Source organism: Hydractinia symbiolongicarpus, chromosome 2 (assembly GCF_029227915.1).
Source record: "Hydractinia symbiolongicarpus strain clone_291-10 chromosome 2, HSymV2.1, whole genome shotgun sequence".
NCBI classification, from domain to species: Eukaryota; Metazoa; Cnidaria; class Hydrozoa; order Anthoathecata; family Hydractiniidae; genus Hydractinia; species Hydractinia symbiolongicarpus.
In genome coordinates, this window is record NC_079876.1 from 36,224,586 (window position 1) to 36,234,275 (window position 9,690).

At 48.7% G+C, this 9,690-nt stretch overlaps 48 non-coding genes across 48 annotated transcripts; 41 read left to right on the plus strand and 7 right to left on the minus strand.

Moving 5' to 3' along the window:
* The first annotated feature begins 59 nt into the window (after positions 1-59).
* On the plus strand, positions 60-132 carry Trnat-agu (transfer RNA threonine (anticodon AGU)). Its single transcript has one exon. It is a non-coding gene; the product is annotated as a tRNA-Thr (tRNA).
* A 58-nt stretch (positions 133-190) lies between these two features.
* Trnas-aga (transfer RNA serine (anticodon AGA)) lies at positions 191-272 on the plus strand. The gene has a single exon. It is a non-coding gene; the product is annotated as a tRNA-Ser (tRNA).
* Positions 273-369: 97 nt separating this feature from the next.
* Trnae-uuc (transfer RNA glutamic acid (anticodon UUC)) lies at positions 370-441 on the plus strand. The gene has a single exon. It is a non-coding gene; the product is annotated as a tRNA-Glu (tRNA).
* Positions 442-517: 76 nt separating this feature from the next.
* On the plus strand, positions 518-589 carry Trnac-gca (transfer RNA cysteine (anticodon GCA)). The gene has a single exon. It is a non-coding gene; the product is annotated as a tRNA-Cys (tRNA).
* A 236-nt stretch (positions 590-825) lies between these two features.
* On the plus strand, positions 826-898 carry Trnaf-gaa (transfer RNA phenylalanine (anticodon GAA)). The gene has a single exon. It is a non-coding gene; the product is annotated as a tRNA-Phe (tRNA).
* Positions 899-1,222: 324 nt separating this feature from the next.
* Trnat-agu (transfer RNA threonine (anticodon AGU)) lies at positions 1,223-1,295 on the plus strand. The gene has a single exon. It is a non-coding gene; the product is annotated as a tRNA-Thr (tRNA).
* A 58-nt stretch (positions 1,296-1,353) lies between these two features.
* On the plus strand, positions 1,354-1,435 carry Trnas-aga (transfer RNA serine (anticodon AGA)). Its single transcript has one exon. It is a non-coding gene; the product is annotated as a tRNA-Ser (tRNA).
* Positions 1,436-1,532: 97 nt separating this feature from the next.
* Trnae-uuc (transfer RNA glutamic acid (anticodon UUC)) lies at positions 1,533-1,604 on the plus strand. Its single transcript has one exon. It is a non-coding gene; the product is annotated as a tRNA-Glu (tRNA).
* Positions 1,605-1,826: 222 nt separating this feature from the next.
* Positions 1,827-1,908, plus strand: Trnas-uga (transfer RNA serine (anticodon UGA)). The gene has a single exon. It is a non-coding gene; the product is annotated as a tRNA-Ser (tRNA).
* Positions 1,909-2,198: 290 nt separating this feature from the next.
* Trnag-gcc (transfer RNA glycine (anticodon GCC)) lies at positions 2,199-2,269 on the minus strand. Its single transcript has one exon. It is a non-coding gene; the product is annotated as a tRNA-Gly (tRNA).
* A 116-nt stretch (positions 2,270-2,385) lies between these two features.
* Trnat-agu (transfer RNA threonine (anticodon AGU)) lies at positions 2,386-2,458 on the plus strand. Its single transcript has one exon. It is a non-coding gene; the product is annotated as a tRNA-Thr (tRNA).
* Positions 2,459-2,695: 237 nt separating this feature from the next.
* Positions 2,696-2,767, plus strand: Trnae-uuc (transfer RNA glutamic acid (anticodon UUC)). Its single transcript has one exon. It is a non-coding gene; the product is annotated as a tRNA-Glu (tRNA).
* A 76-nt stretch (positions 2,768-2,843) lies between these two features.
* On the plus strand, positions 2,844-2,915 carry Trnac-gca (transfer RNA cysteine (anticodon GCA)). The gene has a single exon. It is a non-coding gene; the product is annotated as a tRNA-Cys (tRNA).
* Positions 2,916-2,989: 74 nt separating this feature from the next.
* Trnas-uga (transfer RNA serine (anticodon UGA)) lies at positions 2,990-3,071 on the plus strand. Its single transcript has one exon. It is a non-coding gene; the product is annotated as a tRNA-Ser (tRNA).
* An 80-nt stretch (positions 3,072-3,151) lies between these two features.
* On the plus strand, positions 3,152-3,224 carry Trnaf-gaa (transfer RNA phenylalanine (anticodon GAA)). Its single transcript has one exon. It is a non-coding gene; the product is annotated as a tRNA-Phe (tRNA).
* Positions 3,225-3,361: 137 nt separating this feature from the next.
* On the minus strand, positions 3,362-3,432 carry Trnag-gcc (transfer RNA glycine (anticodon GCC)). The gene has a single exon. It is a non-coding gene; the product is annotated as a tRNA-Gly (tRNA).
* Positions 3,433-3,679: 247 nt separating this feature from the next.
* Trnas-aga (transfer RNA serine (anticodon AGA)) lies at positions 3,680-3,761 on the plus strand. Its single transcript has one exon. It is a non-coding gene; the product is annotated as a tRNA-Ser (tRNA).
* A 97-nt stretch (positions 3,762-3,858) lies between these two features.
* Positions 3,859-3,930, plus strand: Trnaa-ugc (transfer RNA alanine (anticodon UGC)). Its single transcript has one exon. It is a non-coding gene; the product is annotated as a tRNA-Ala (tRNA).
* A 76-nt stretch (positions 3,931-4,006) lies between these two features.
* Trnac-gca (transfer RNA cysteine (anticodon GCA)) lies at positions 4,007-4,078 on the plus strand. Its single transcript has one exon. It is a non-coding gene; the product is annotated as a tRNA-Cys (tRNA).
* A 236-nt stretch (positions 4,079-4,314) lies between these two features.
* Positions 4,315-4,387, plus strand: Trnaf-gaa (transfer RNA phenylalanine (anticodon GAA)). Its single transcript has one exon. It is a non-coding gene; the product is annotated as a tRNA-Phe (tRNA).
* Positions 4,388-4,524: 137 nt separating this feature from the next.
* Positions 4,525-4,595, minus strand: Trnag-gcc (transfer RNA glycine (anticodon GCC)). The gene has a single exon. It is a non-coding gene; the product is annotated as a tRNA-Gly (tRNA).
* Positions 4,596-4,711: 116 nt separating this feature from the next.
* Trnat-agu (transfer RNA threonine (anticodon AGU)) lies at positions 4,712-4,784 on the plus strand. Its single transcript has one exon. It is a non-coding gene; the product is annotated as a tRNA-Thr (tRNA).
* Positions 4,785-4,842: 58 nt separating this feature from the next.
* Positions 4,843-4,924, plus strand: Trnas-aga (transfer RNA serine (anticodon AGA)). Its single transcript has one exon. It is a non-coding gene; the product is annotated as a tRNA-Ser (tRNA).
* A 97-nt stretch (positions 4,925-5,021) lies between these two features.
* Positions 5,022-5,093, plus strand: Trnaa-ugc (transfer RNA alanine (anticodon UGC)). Its single transcript has one exon. It is a non-coding gene; the product is annotated as a tRNA-Ala (tRNA).
* A 76-nt stretch (positions 5,094-5,169) lies between these two features.
* On the plus strand, positions 5,170-5,241 carry Trnac-gca (transfer RNA cysteine (anticodon GCA)). The gene has a single exon. It is a non-coding gene; the product is annotated as a tRNA-Cys (tRNA).
* A 74-nt stretch (positions 5,242-5,315) lies between these two features.
* Trnas-uga (transfer RNA serine (anticodon UGA)) lies at positions 5,316-5,397 on the plus strand. The gene has a single exon. It is a non-coding gene; the product is annotated as a tRNA-Ser (tRNA).
* Positions 5,398-5,477: 80 nt separating this feature from the next.
* Trnaf-gaa (transfer RNA phenylalanine (anticodon GAA)) lies at positions 5,478-5,550 on the plus strand. Its single transcript has one exon. It is a non-coding gene; the product is annotated as a tRNA-Phe (tRNA).
* Positions 5,551-5,687: 137 nt separating this feature from the next.
* On the minus strand, positions 5,688-5,758 carry Trnag-gcc (transfer RNA glycine (anticodon GCC)). Its single transcript has one exon. It is a non-coding gene; the product is annotated as a tRNA-Gly (tRNA).
* A 247-nt stretch (positions 5,759-6,005) lies between these two features.
* On the plus strand, positions 6,006-6,087 carry Trnas-aga (transfer RNA serine (anticodon AGA)). Its single transcript has one exon. It is a non-coding gene; the product is annotated as a tRNA-Ser (tRNA).
* Positions 6,088-6,332: 245 nt separating this feature from the next.
* Positions 6,333-6,404, plus strand: Trnac-gca (transfer RNA cysteine (anticodon GCA)). The gene has a single exon. It is a non-coding gene; the product is annotated as a tRNA-Cys (tRNA).
* Positions 6,405-6,478: 74 nt separating this feature from the next.
* Positions 6,479-6,560, plus strand: Trnas-uga (transfer RNA serine (anticodon UGA)). The gene has a single exon. It is a non-coding gene; the product is annotated as a tRNA-Ser (tRNA).
* Positions 6,561-6,640: 80 nt separating this feature from the next.
* Positions 6,641-6,713, plus strand: Trnaf-aaa (transfer RNA phenylalanine (anticodon AAA)). Its single transcript has one exon. It is a non-coding gene; the product is annotated as a tRNA-Phe (tRNA).
* A 137-nt stretch (positions 6,714-6,850) lies between these two features.
* Trnag-gcc (transfer RNA glycine (anticodon GCC)) lies at positions 6,851-6,921 on the minus strand. Its single transcript has one exon. It is a non-coding gene; the product is annotated as a tRNA-Gly (tRNA).
* A 116-nt stretch (positions 6,922-7,037) lies between these two features.
* Trnat-agu (transfer RNA threonine (anticodon AGU)) lies at positions 7,038-7,110 on the plus strand. The gene has a single exon. It is a non-coding gene; the product is annotated as a tRNA-Thr (tRNA).
* Positions 7,111-7,168: 58 nt separating this feature from the next.
* On the plus strand, positions 7,169-7,250 carry Trnas-aga (transfer RNA serine (anticodon AGA)). The gene has a single exon. It is a non-coding gene; the product is annotated as a tRNA-Ser (tRNA).
* A 97-nt stretch (positions 7,251-7,347) lies between these two features.
* Trnae-uuc (transfer RNA glutamic acid (anticodon UUC)) lies at positions 7,348-7,419 on the plus strand. The gene has a single exon. It is a non-coding gene; the product is annotated as a tRNA-Glu (tRNA).
* Positions 7,420-7,495: 76 nt separating this feature from the next.
* On the plus strand, positions 7,496-7,567 carry Trnac-gca (transfer RNA cysteine (anticodon GCA)). Its single transcript has one exon. It is a non-coding gene; the product is annotated as a tRNA-Cys (tRNA).
* A 74-nt stretch (positions 7,568-7,641) lies between these two features.
* On the plus strand, positions 7,642-7,723 carry Trnas-uga (transfer RNA serine (anticodon UGA)). The gene has a single exon. It is a non-coding gene; the product is annotated as a tRNA-Ser (tRNA).
* An 80-nt stretch (positions 7,724-7,803) lies between these two features.
* Positions 7,804-7,876, plus strand: Trnaf-gaa (transfer RNA phenylalanine (anticodon GAA)). The gene has a single exon. It is a non-coding gene; the product is annotated as a tRNA-Phe (tRNA).
* A 137-nt stretch (positions 7,877-8,013) lies between these two features.
* Trnag-gcc (transfer RNA glycine (anticodon GCC)) lies at positions 8,014-8,084 on the minus strand. Its single transcript has one exon. It is a non-coding gene; the product is annotated as a tRNA-Gly (tRNA).
* A 116-nt stretch (positions 8,085-8,200) lies between these two features.
* Positions 8,201-8,273, plus strand: Trnat-agu (transfer RNA threonine (anticodon AGU)). The gene has a single exon. It is a non-coding gene; the product is annotated as a tRNA-Thr (tRNA).
* Positions 8,274-8,510: 237 nt separating this feature from the next.
* Trnae-uuc (transfer RNA glutamic acid (anticodon UUC)) lies at positions 8,511-8,582 on the plus strand. Its single transcript has one exon. It is a non-coding gene; the product is annotated as a tRNA-Glu (tRNA).
* A 76-nt stretch (positions 8,583-8,658) lies between these two features.
* On the plus strand, positions 8,659-8,730 carry Trnac-gca (transfer RNA cysteine (anticodon GCA)). Its single transcript has one exon. It is a non-coding gene; the product is annotated as a tRNA-Cys (tRNA).
* A 74-nt stretch (positions 8,731-8,804) lies between these two features.
* Trnas-uga (transfer RNA serine (anticodon UGA)) lies at positions 8,805-8,886 on the plus strand. The gene has a single exon. It is a non-coding gene; the product is annotated as a tRNA-Ser (tRNA).
* Positions 8,887-8,966: 80 nt separating this feature from the next.
* On the plus strand, positions 8,967-9,039 carry Trnaf-gaa (transfer RNA phenylalanine (anticodon GAA)). Its single transcript has one exon. It is a non-coding gene; the product is annotated as a tRNA-Phe (tRNA).
* A 136-nt stretch (positions 9,040-9,175) lies between these two features.
* On the minus strand, positions 9,176-9,246 carry Trnag-gcc (transfer RNA glycine (anticodon GCC)). Its single transcript has one exon. It is a non-coding gene; the product is annotated as a tRNA-Gly (tRNA).
* A 116-nt stretch (positions 9,247-9,362) lies between these two features.
* Positions 9,363-9,435, plus strand: Trnat-agu (transfer RNA threonine (anticodon AGU)). Its single transcript has one exon. It is a non-coding gene; the product is annotated as a tRNA-Thr (tRNA).
* A 58-nt stretch (positions 9,436-9,493) lies between these two features.
* Trnas-aga (transfer RNA serine (anticodon AGA)) lies at positions 9,494-9,575 on the plus strand. The gene has a single exon. It is a non-coding gene; the product is annotated as a tRNA-Ser (tRNA).
* The last annotated feature ends 115 nt before the right edge of the window (positions 9,576-9,690 follow it).

Below are 9,690 nucleotides of genomic sequence, written 5' to 3' on the forward strand. Positions count from 1 at the left end.
TAGCCTTAACGGCATTTCAGACGTGTGATATTGAGATTTTCAAAATCTCCCAACAGGCAGGCGCTGTGGCTTAGCGGTTAAAGCGCCTGTCTAGTAAACAGGAGATCCCCGGTTCAAATCCGGGCAGTGCCTTTAGCAGTAATGTTGTGCTTTCTGGTCGGCCTTGTGGCAATGGCCAGCGGTTTGTCAGGCTGCGATGGCCGAGTGGTTAAGGCGTTTGACTAGAAATCAAATGGGATCTTCCCGCGTAGGTTCGAATCCTACTCGCAGCGGACGCAAAATGGTGTTTTTGACACGAACAAAAAGACAGAGCTAGTTCAAATTGTCAGAAAAAGCATGACATCTAAATTACTTAGTGGTGCGAATGTGTCCCGCATGGTCTAGTGGTTAGGATTTCTGGTTTTCACCCAGGCGGCCCGGGTTCGATTCCCGGTGCGGGAAGTGTACATTTTTTAAGTTAAGTTGCTCTCTCACGCGTTGATGTTATATACCCTGTGCGTGGATTCCGTCCTTGGCTGGGGATATAGCTCAGTGGTAGAGCATTCGACTGCAGATCGAGAGGTCCCTGGTTCAAACCCGGGTGTCCCCTACTAGTTGGCTTTTTGTCCTCTTCGGCACCTGAGTGGTGAGCTGGTGAATTATTCTGGTTACCCAGCAATTTCTGCTGCGATGGCCGAGTGGTTAAGACGTTAGACTTGAAATCTAATGGGATCTTCCCGCGTAGGTTCGAACCCTACTCGCAGCGAATCTACAAACATTCTTTTTGATCTGGTCAAGTGTCTATCACAACGTACAGACCTTTGCCATGTGATAGAATTGATCATGGCCGAGATAGCTCAGTTGGGAGAGCGTCAGACTGAAGATCTGAAGGTCCCTGGTTCAATCCCGGGTCTCGGCATTTTATCACTGCCCAGCAGGGCGGTTTGAGGTGGTGAATGCAAGCAGCCGTAGCACTTTTCTTCAGCTATGTTTTTTTATTTATTTTCCTTCCTTTCTTTTTTACGGAGGGTATTTTCAGGTGTAGGTAAAACACGATGCATTGGCGGGGAATCGAACCCCGGTCTCCCGCGTGGCAGGCGAGAATTTTACCACTGAACCACCAATGCGTTACTACTCATTTCCAAAATTTCCGAGTGACAGTGTATCACGTCCCGGTGTGTTAGTAGCCTTAACGGCATTTCAGACGTGTGATATTGAGATTTTCAAAATCTCCCAACAGGCAGGCGCTGTGGCTTAGCGGTTAAAGCGCCTGTCTAGTAAACAGGAGATCCCCGGTTCAAATCCGGGCAGTGCCTTTAGCAGTAATGTTGTGCTTTCTGGTCGGCCTTGTGGCAATGGCCAGCGGTTTGTCAGGCTGCGATGGCCGAGTGGTTAAGGCGTTTGACTAGAAATCAAATGGGATCTTCCCGCGTAGGTTCGAATCCTACTCGCAGCGGACGCAAAAAGGTGTTTTTGACACGAACAGAAAGACAGAGCTAGTTCAAATTGTCAGAAAAAGCATGACATCTAAATTACTTAGTGGTGCGAATGTGTCCCGCATGGTCTAGTGGTTAGGATTTCTGGTTTTCACCCAGGCGGCCCGGGTTCGATTCCCGGTGCGGGAAGTGTACATTTTTTAAGTTAAGTTGCTCTCTCACGCGTTGATGTTATATACCCTGTGCGTGGATTCCGTCCTTGGCTGGGTATATAGCTCAGTGGTAGAGCATTCGACTGCAGATCGAGAGGTCCCTGGTTCAAATCCGGCTGTCCCCTACTAGTTGGCTTTTTGTCCTCTTCGGCACCTGAGTGGTGAGCTGGTGAATTATTCTGGTTACCCAGCAATTTCTGCTGCGATGGCCGAGTGGTTAAGGCGTTAGACTTGAAATCTAATGGGATCTTCCCGCGTAGGTTCGAACCCTACTCGCAGCGAATCTACAAACATTCTTTTTGATCTGGTCAAGTGTCTATCACAACGTACAGACCTTTGCCATGTGATAGAATTGATCATGGCCGAGATAGCTCAGTTGGGAGAGCGTCAGACTGAAGATCTGAAGGTCCCTGGTTCAATCTCGGGTCTCGGCATTTTATCACTGCCCAGCAGGGCGGTTTGAGGTGGTGAATGCAAGCAGCCGTAGCACTTTTCTTCAGCTATGTTTTTTTATTTATTTTCCTTCCTTTCTTTTTTACGGAGGGTATTTTCAGGTGTAGGTAAAACACGATGCATTGGCGGGGAATCGAACCCCGGTCTCCCGCGTGGCAGGCGAGAATTCTACCACTGAACCACCAATGCGTTACTACTCATTTCCAAAATTTCCGAGTGACAGTGTATCACGTCCCGGTGTGTTAGTAGCCTTAACGGCATTTCAGACGTGTGATATTGAGATTTTCAAAATCTCCCAACAGGCAGGCGCTGTGGCTTAGCGGTTAAAGCGCCTGTCTAGTAAACAGGAGATCCCCGGTTCAAATCCGGGCAGTGCCTTTAGCAGTAATGTTGTGCTTTCTGGTCGGCCTTGTGGCAATGGCCAGCGGTTTGTCAGGCTGTGATGGCCGAGTGGTTAAGGCGTTTGACTAGAAATCAAATGGGATCTTCCCGCGTAGGTTCGAATCCTACTCGCAGCGGACGCAAAAAGGTGTTTTTGACACGAACAGAAAGACAGAGCTAGTTCAAATTGTCAGAAAAAGCATGACATCTAAATTACTTAGTGGTGCGAATGTGTCCCGCATGGTCTAGTGGTTAGGATTTCTGGTTTTCACCCAGGCGGCCCGGGTTCGATTCCCGGTGCGGGAAGTGTACATTTTTTAAGTTAAGTTGCTCTCTCACGCGTTGATGTTATATACCCTGTGCGTGGATTCCGTCCTTGGCTGGGGATATAGCTCAGTGGTAGAGCATTCGACTGCAGATCGAGAGGTCCCTGGTTCAAACCCGGGTGTCCCCTACTAGTTGGCTTTTTGTCCTCTTCGGCACCTGAGTGGTGAGCTGGTGAATTATTCTGGTTACCCAGCAATTTCTGCTGCGATGGCCGAGTGGTTAAGGCGTTAGACTTGAAATCTAATGGGATCTTCCCGCGTAGGTTCGAACCCTACTCGCAGCGAATCTACAAACATTCTTTTTGATCTGGTCAAGTGTCTATCACAACGTACAGACCTTTGCCATGTGATAGAATTGATCATGGCCGAGATAGCTCAGTTGGGAGAGCGTCAGACTGAAGATCTGAAGGTCCCTGGTTCAATCCCGGGTCTCGGCATTTTATCACTGCCCAGCAGGGCGGTTTGAGGTGGTGAATGCAAGCAGCCGTAGCACTTTTCTTCAGCTATGTTTTTTTATTTATTTTCCTTCCTTTCTTTTTTACGGAGGGTATTTTCAGGTGTAGGTAAAACACGATGCATTGGCGGGGAATCGAACCCCGGTCTCCCGCGTGGCAGGCGAGAATTCTACCACTGAACCACCAATGCGTTACTACTCATTTCCAAAATTTCCGAGTGACAGTGTATCACGTCCCGGTGTGTTAGTAGCCTTAACGGCATTTCAGACGTGTGATATTGAGATTTTCAAAATCTCCCAACAGGCAGACGCTGTGGCTTAGCGGTTAAAGCGCCTGTCTAGTAAACAGGAGATCCCCGGTTCAAATCCGGGCAGTGCCTTTAGCAGTAATGTTGTGCTTTCTGGTCGGCCTTGTGGCAATGGCCAACGGTTTGTCAGGCTGCGATGGCCGAGTGGTTAAGGCGTTTGACTAGAAATCAAATGGGATCTTCCCGCGTAGGTTCGAATCCTACTCGCAGCGGACGCAAAAAGGTGTTTTTGACACGAACAGAAAGACAGAGCTAGTTCAAATTGTCAGAAAAAGCATGACATCTAAATTACTTAGTGGTGCGAATGTGTCACGCATGGTCTAGTGGTTAGGATTTCTGGTTTGCACCCAGGCGGCCCGGGTTCGATTCCCGGTGCGGGAAGTGTACATTTTTTAAGTTAAGTTGCTCTCTCACGCGTTGATGTTATATACCCTGTGCGTGGATTCCGTCCTTGGCTGGGGATATAGCTCAGTGGTAGAGCATTCGACTGCAGATCGAGAGGTCCCTGGTTCAAACCCGGGTGTCCCCTACTAGTTGGCTTTTTGTCCTCTTCGGCACCTGAGTGGTGAGCTGGTGAATTATTCTGGTTACCCAGCAATTTCTGCTGCGATGGCCGAGTGGTTAAGGCGTTAGACTTGAAATCTAATGGGATCTTCCCGCGTAGGTTCGAACCCTACTAGCAGCGAATCTACAAACATTCTTTTTGATCTGGTCAAGTGTCTATCACAACGTACAGACCTTTGCCATGTGATAGAATTGATCATGGCCGAGATAGCTCAGTTGGGAGAGCGTCAGACTGAAGATCTGAAGGTCCCTGGTTCAATCCCGGGTCTCGGCATTTTATCACTGCCCAGCAGGGCGGTTTGAGGTGGTGAATGCAAGCAGCCGTAGCACTTTTCTTCAGCTATGTTTTTTTATTTATTTTCCTTCCTTTCTTTTTTACGGAGGGTATTTTCAGGTGTAGGTAAAACACGATGCATTGGCGGGGAATCGAACCCCGGTCTCCCGCGTGGCAGGCGAGAATTCTACCACTGAACCACCAATGCGTTACTACTCATTTCCAAAATTTCCGAGTGACAGTGTATCACGTCCCGGTGTGTTAGTAGCCTTAACGGCATTTCAGACGTGTGATATTGAGATTTTCAAAATCTCCCAACAGGCAGGCGCTGTGGCTTAGCGGTTAAAGCGCCTGTCTAGTAAACAGGAGATCCCCGGTTCAAATCCGGGCAGTGCCTTTAGCAGTAATGTTGTGCTTTCTGGTCGGCCTTGTGGCAATGGCCAGCGGTTTGTCAGGCTGCGATGGCCGAGTGGTTAAGGCGTTTGACTAGAAATCAAATGGGATCTTCCCGCGTAGGTTCGAATCCTACTCGCAGCGGACGCAAAAAGGTGTTTTTGACACGAACAGAAAGACAGAGCTAGTTCAAATTGTCAGAAAAAGCATGACATCTAAATTACTTAGTGGTGCGAATGTGTCCCGCATGGTCTAGTGGTTAGGATTTCTGGTTTGCACCCAGGCGGCCCGGGTTCGATTCCCGGTGCGGGAAGTGTACATTTTTTAAGTTAAGTTGCTCTCTCACGCGTTGATGTTATATACCCTGTGCGTGGATTCCGTCCTTGGCTGGGGATATAGCTCAGTGGTAGAGCATTCGACTGCAGATCGAGAGGTCCCTGGTTCAAACCCGGGTGTCCCCTACTAGTTGGCTTTTTGTCCTCTTCGGCACCTGAGTGGTGAGCTGGTGAATTATTCTGGTTACCCAGCAATTTCTGCTGCGATGGCCGAGTGGTTAAGGCGTTAGACTTGAAATCTAATGGGATCTTCCCGCGTAGGTTCGAACCCTACTCGCAGCGAATCTACAAACATTCTTTTTGATCTGGTCAAGTGTCTATCACAACGTACAGACCTTTGCCATGTGATAGAATTGATCATGGCCGAGATAGCTCAGTTGGGAGAGCGTCAGACTGAAGATCTGAAGGTCCCTGGTTCAATCCCGGGTCTCGGCATTTTATCACTGCCCAGCAGGGCGGTTTGAGGTGGTGAATGCAAGCAGCCGTAGCACTTTTCTTCAGCTATGTTTTTTTATTTATTTTCCTTCCTTTCTTTTTTACGGAGGGTATTTTCAGGTGTAGGTAAAACACGATGCATTGGCGGGGAATCGAACCCCGGTCTCCCGCGTGGCAGGCGAGAATTCTACCACTGAACCACCAATGCGTTAATACTCATTTCCAAAATTTCCGAGTGACAGTGTATCACGTCCCGGTGTGTTAGTAGCCTTAACGGCATTTCAGACGTGTGATATTGAGATTTTCAAAATCTCCCAACAGGCAGGCGCTGTGGCTTAGCGGTTAAAGCGCCTGTCTAGTAAACATGAGATCCCCGGTTCAAATCCGGGCAGTGCCTTTAGCAGTAATGTTGTGCTTTCTGGTCGGCCTTGTGGCAATGGCCAGCGGTTTGTCAGGCTGCGATGGCCGAGTGGTTAAGGCGTTTGACTAGAAATCAAATGGGATCTTCCCGCGTAGGTTCGAATCCTACTCGCAGCGGACGCAAAAAGGTGTTTTTGACACGAACAGAAAGACAGAGCTAGTTCAAATTGTCAGAAAAAGCATGACATCTAAATTACTTAGTGGTGCGAATGTGTCCCGCATGGTCTAGTGGTTAAGATTTCTGGTTTTCACCCAGGCGGCCCGGGTTCGATTCCCGGTGCGGGAAGTGTACATTTTTTAAGTTAAGTTGCTCTCTCACGCGTTGATGTTATATACCCTGTGCGTGGATTCCGTCCTTGGCTGGGGATATAGCTCAGTGGTAGAGCATTCGACTGCAGATCGAGAGGTCCCTGGTTCAAACCCGGGTGTCCCCTACTAGTTGGCTTTTTGTCCTCTTCGGCACCTGAGTGGTGAGCTGGTGAATTATTCTGGTTACCCAGCAATTTCTGCTGCGATGGCCGAGTGGTTAAGGCGTTAGACTTGAAATCTAATGGGATCTTCCCGCGTAGGTTCGAACCCTACTCGCAGCGAATCTACAAACATTCTTTTTGATCTGGTCAAGTGTCTATCACAACGTACAGACCTTTGCCATGTGATAGAATTGATCATGGCCGAGATAGCTCAGTTGGGAGAGCGTCAGACTAAAGATCTGAAGGTCCCTGGTTCAATCCCGGGTCTCGGCATTTTATCACTGCCCAGCAGGGCGGTTTGAGGTGGTGAATGCAAGCAGCCGTAGCACTTTTCTTCAGCTATGTTTTTTTATTTATTTTCCTTCCTTTCTTTTTTACGGAGGGTATTTTCAGGTGTAGGTAAAACACGATGCATTGGCGGGGAATCGAACCCCGGTCTCCCGCGTGGCAGGCGAGAATTCTACCACTGAACCACCAATGCGTTTCTACTCATTTCCAAAATTTCCGAGTGACAGTGTATCACGTCCCGGTGTGTTAGTAGCCTTAACGGCATTTCAGACGTGTGATATTGAGATTTTCAAAATCTCCCAACAGGCAGGCGCTGTGGCTTAGCGGTTAAAGCGCCTGTCTAGTAAACAGGAGATCCCCGGTTCAAATCCGGGCAGTGCCTTTAGCAGTAATGTTGTGCTTTCTGGTCGGCCTTGTGGCAATGGCCAGCGGTTTGTCAGGCTGCGATGGCCGAGTGGTTAAGGCGTTTGACTAGAAATCAAATGGGATCTTCCCGCGTAGGTTCGAATCCTACTCGCAGCGGACGCAAAAAGGTGTTTTTGACACGAACAGAAAGACAGAGCTAGTTCAAATTGTCAGAAAAAGCATGACATCTAAATTACTTAGTGGTGCGAATGTGTCCCGCATGGTCTAGTGGTTAGGATTTCTGGTTTTCACCCAGGCGGCCCGGGTTCGATTCCCGGTGCGGGAAGTGTACATTTTTTAAGTTAAGTTGCTCTCTCACGCGTTGATGTTATATACCCTGTGCGTGGATTCCGTCCTTGGCTGGGGATATAGCTCAGTGGTAGAGCATTCGACTGCAGATCGAGAGGTCCCTGGTTCAAACCCGGGTGTCCCCTACTAGTTGGCTTTTTGTCCTCTTCGGCACCTGAGTGGTGAGCTGGTGAATTATTCTGGTTACCCAGCAATTTCTGCTGCGATGGCCGAGTGGTTAAGGCGTTAGACTTGAAATCTAATGGGATCTTCCCGCGTAGGTTCGAACCCTACTCGCAGCGAATCTACAAACATTCTTTTTGATCTGGTCAAGTGTCTATCACAACGTACAGACCTTTGCCATGTGATAGTATTGATCATGGCCGAGATAGCTCAGTTGGGAGAGCGTCAGACTGAAGATCTGAAGGTCCCTGGTTCAATCCCGGGTCTCGGCATTTTATCACTGCCCAGCAGGGCGGTTTGAGGTGGTGAATGCAAGCAGCCGTAGCACTTTTCTTCAGCTATGTTTTTTTATTTATTTTCCTTCCTTTCTTTTTTACGGAGGGTATTTTCAGGTGTAGGTAAAACACGATGCATTGGCGGGGAATCGAACCCCGGTCTCCCGCGTGGCAGGCGAGAATTCTACCACTGAACCACCAATGCGTTACTACTCATTTCCAAAATTTCCGAGTGACAGTGTATCACGTCCCGGTGTGTTAGTAGCCTTAACGGCATTTCAGACGTGTGATATTGAGATTTTCAAAATCTCCCAACAGGCAGGCGCTGTGGCTTAGCGGTTAAAGCGCCTGTCTAGTAAACAGGAGATCCCCGGTTCAAATCCGGGCAGTGCCTTTAGCAGTAATGTTGTGCTTTCTGGTCGGCCTTGTGGCAATGGCCAGCGGTTTGTCAGGCTGCGATGGCCGAGTGGTTAAGGCGTTTGACTAGAAATCAAATGGGATCTTCCCGCATAGGTTCGAATCCTACTCGCAGCGGACGCAAAAAGGTGTTTTTGACACGAACAGAAAGACAGAGCTAGTTCAAATTGTCAGAAAAAGCATGACATCTAAATTACTTAGTGGTGCGAATGTGTCCCGCATGGTCTAGTGGTTAGGATTTCTGGTTTTCACCCAGGCGGCCCGGGTTCGATTCCCGGTGCGGGAAGTGTACATTTTTTAAGTTAAGTTGCTCTCTCACGCGTAGATGTTATATACCCTGTGCGTGGATTCCGTCCTTGGCTGGGGATATAGCTCAGTGGTAGAGCATTCGACTGCAGATCGAGAGGTCCCTGGTTCAAACCCGGGTGTCCCCTACTAGTTGGCTTTTTGTCCTCTTCGGCACCTGAGTGGTGAGCTGGTGAATTATTCTGGTTACCCAGCAATTTCTGCTGCGATGGCCGAGTGGTTAAGGCGTTAGACTTGAAATCTAATGGGATCTTCCCGCGTAGGTTCGAACCCTACTCGCAGCGAATCTACAAACATTCTTTTTGATCTGGTCAAGTGTCTATCACAACGTACAGACCTTTGCCATGTGATAGAATTGATCATGGCCGAGATAGCTCAGTTGGGAGAGCGTCAGACTGAAGATCTGAAGGTCCCTGGTTCAATCCCGGGTCTCGGCATTTTATCACTGCCCAGCAGGGCGGTTTGAGGTGGTGAATGCAAGCAGCCGTAGCACTTTTCTTCAGCTATGTTTTTTATTTATTTTCCTTCCTTTCTTTTTTACGGAGGGTATTTTCAGGTGTAGGTAAAACACGATGCATTGGCGGGGAATCGAACCCCGGTCTCCCGCGTGGCAGGCGAGAATTCTACCACTGAACCACCAATGCGTTACTACTCATTTCCAAAATTTCCGAGTGACAGTGTATCACGTCCCGGTGTGTTAGTAGCCTTAACGGCATTTCAGACGTGTGATATTGAGATTTTCAAAATCTCCCAACAGGCAGGCGCTGTGGCTTAGCGGTTAAAGCGCCTGTCTAGTAAACAGGAGATCCCCGGTTCAAATCCGGGCAGTGCCTTTAGCAGTAATGTTGTGCTTTCTGGTCGGCCTTGTGGCAATGGCCAGCGGTTTGTCAGGCTGCGATGGCCGAGTGGTTAAGGCGTTTGACTAGAAATCAAATGGGATCTTCCCGCGTAGGTTCGAATCCTACTCGCAGCGGACGCAAAAAGGTGTTTTTGACACGAACAGAAAGACAGAGCTAGTTCAAATTGTCAGAAAAAGCATGACATCTAAATTACTTAGTGGTGCGAATGTGTCCCGCATGGTCTAGTGG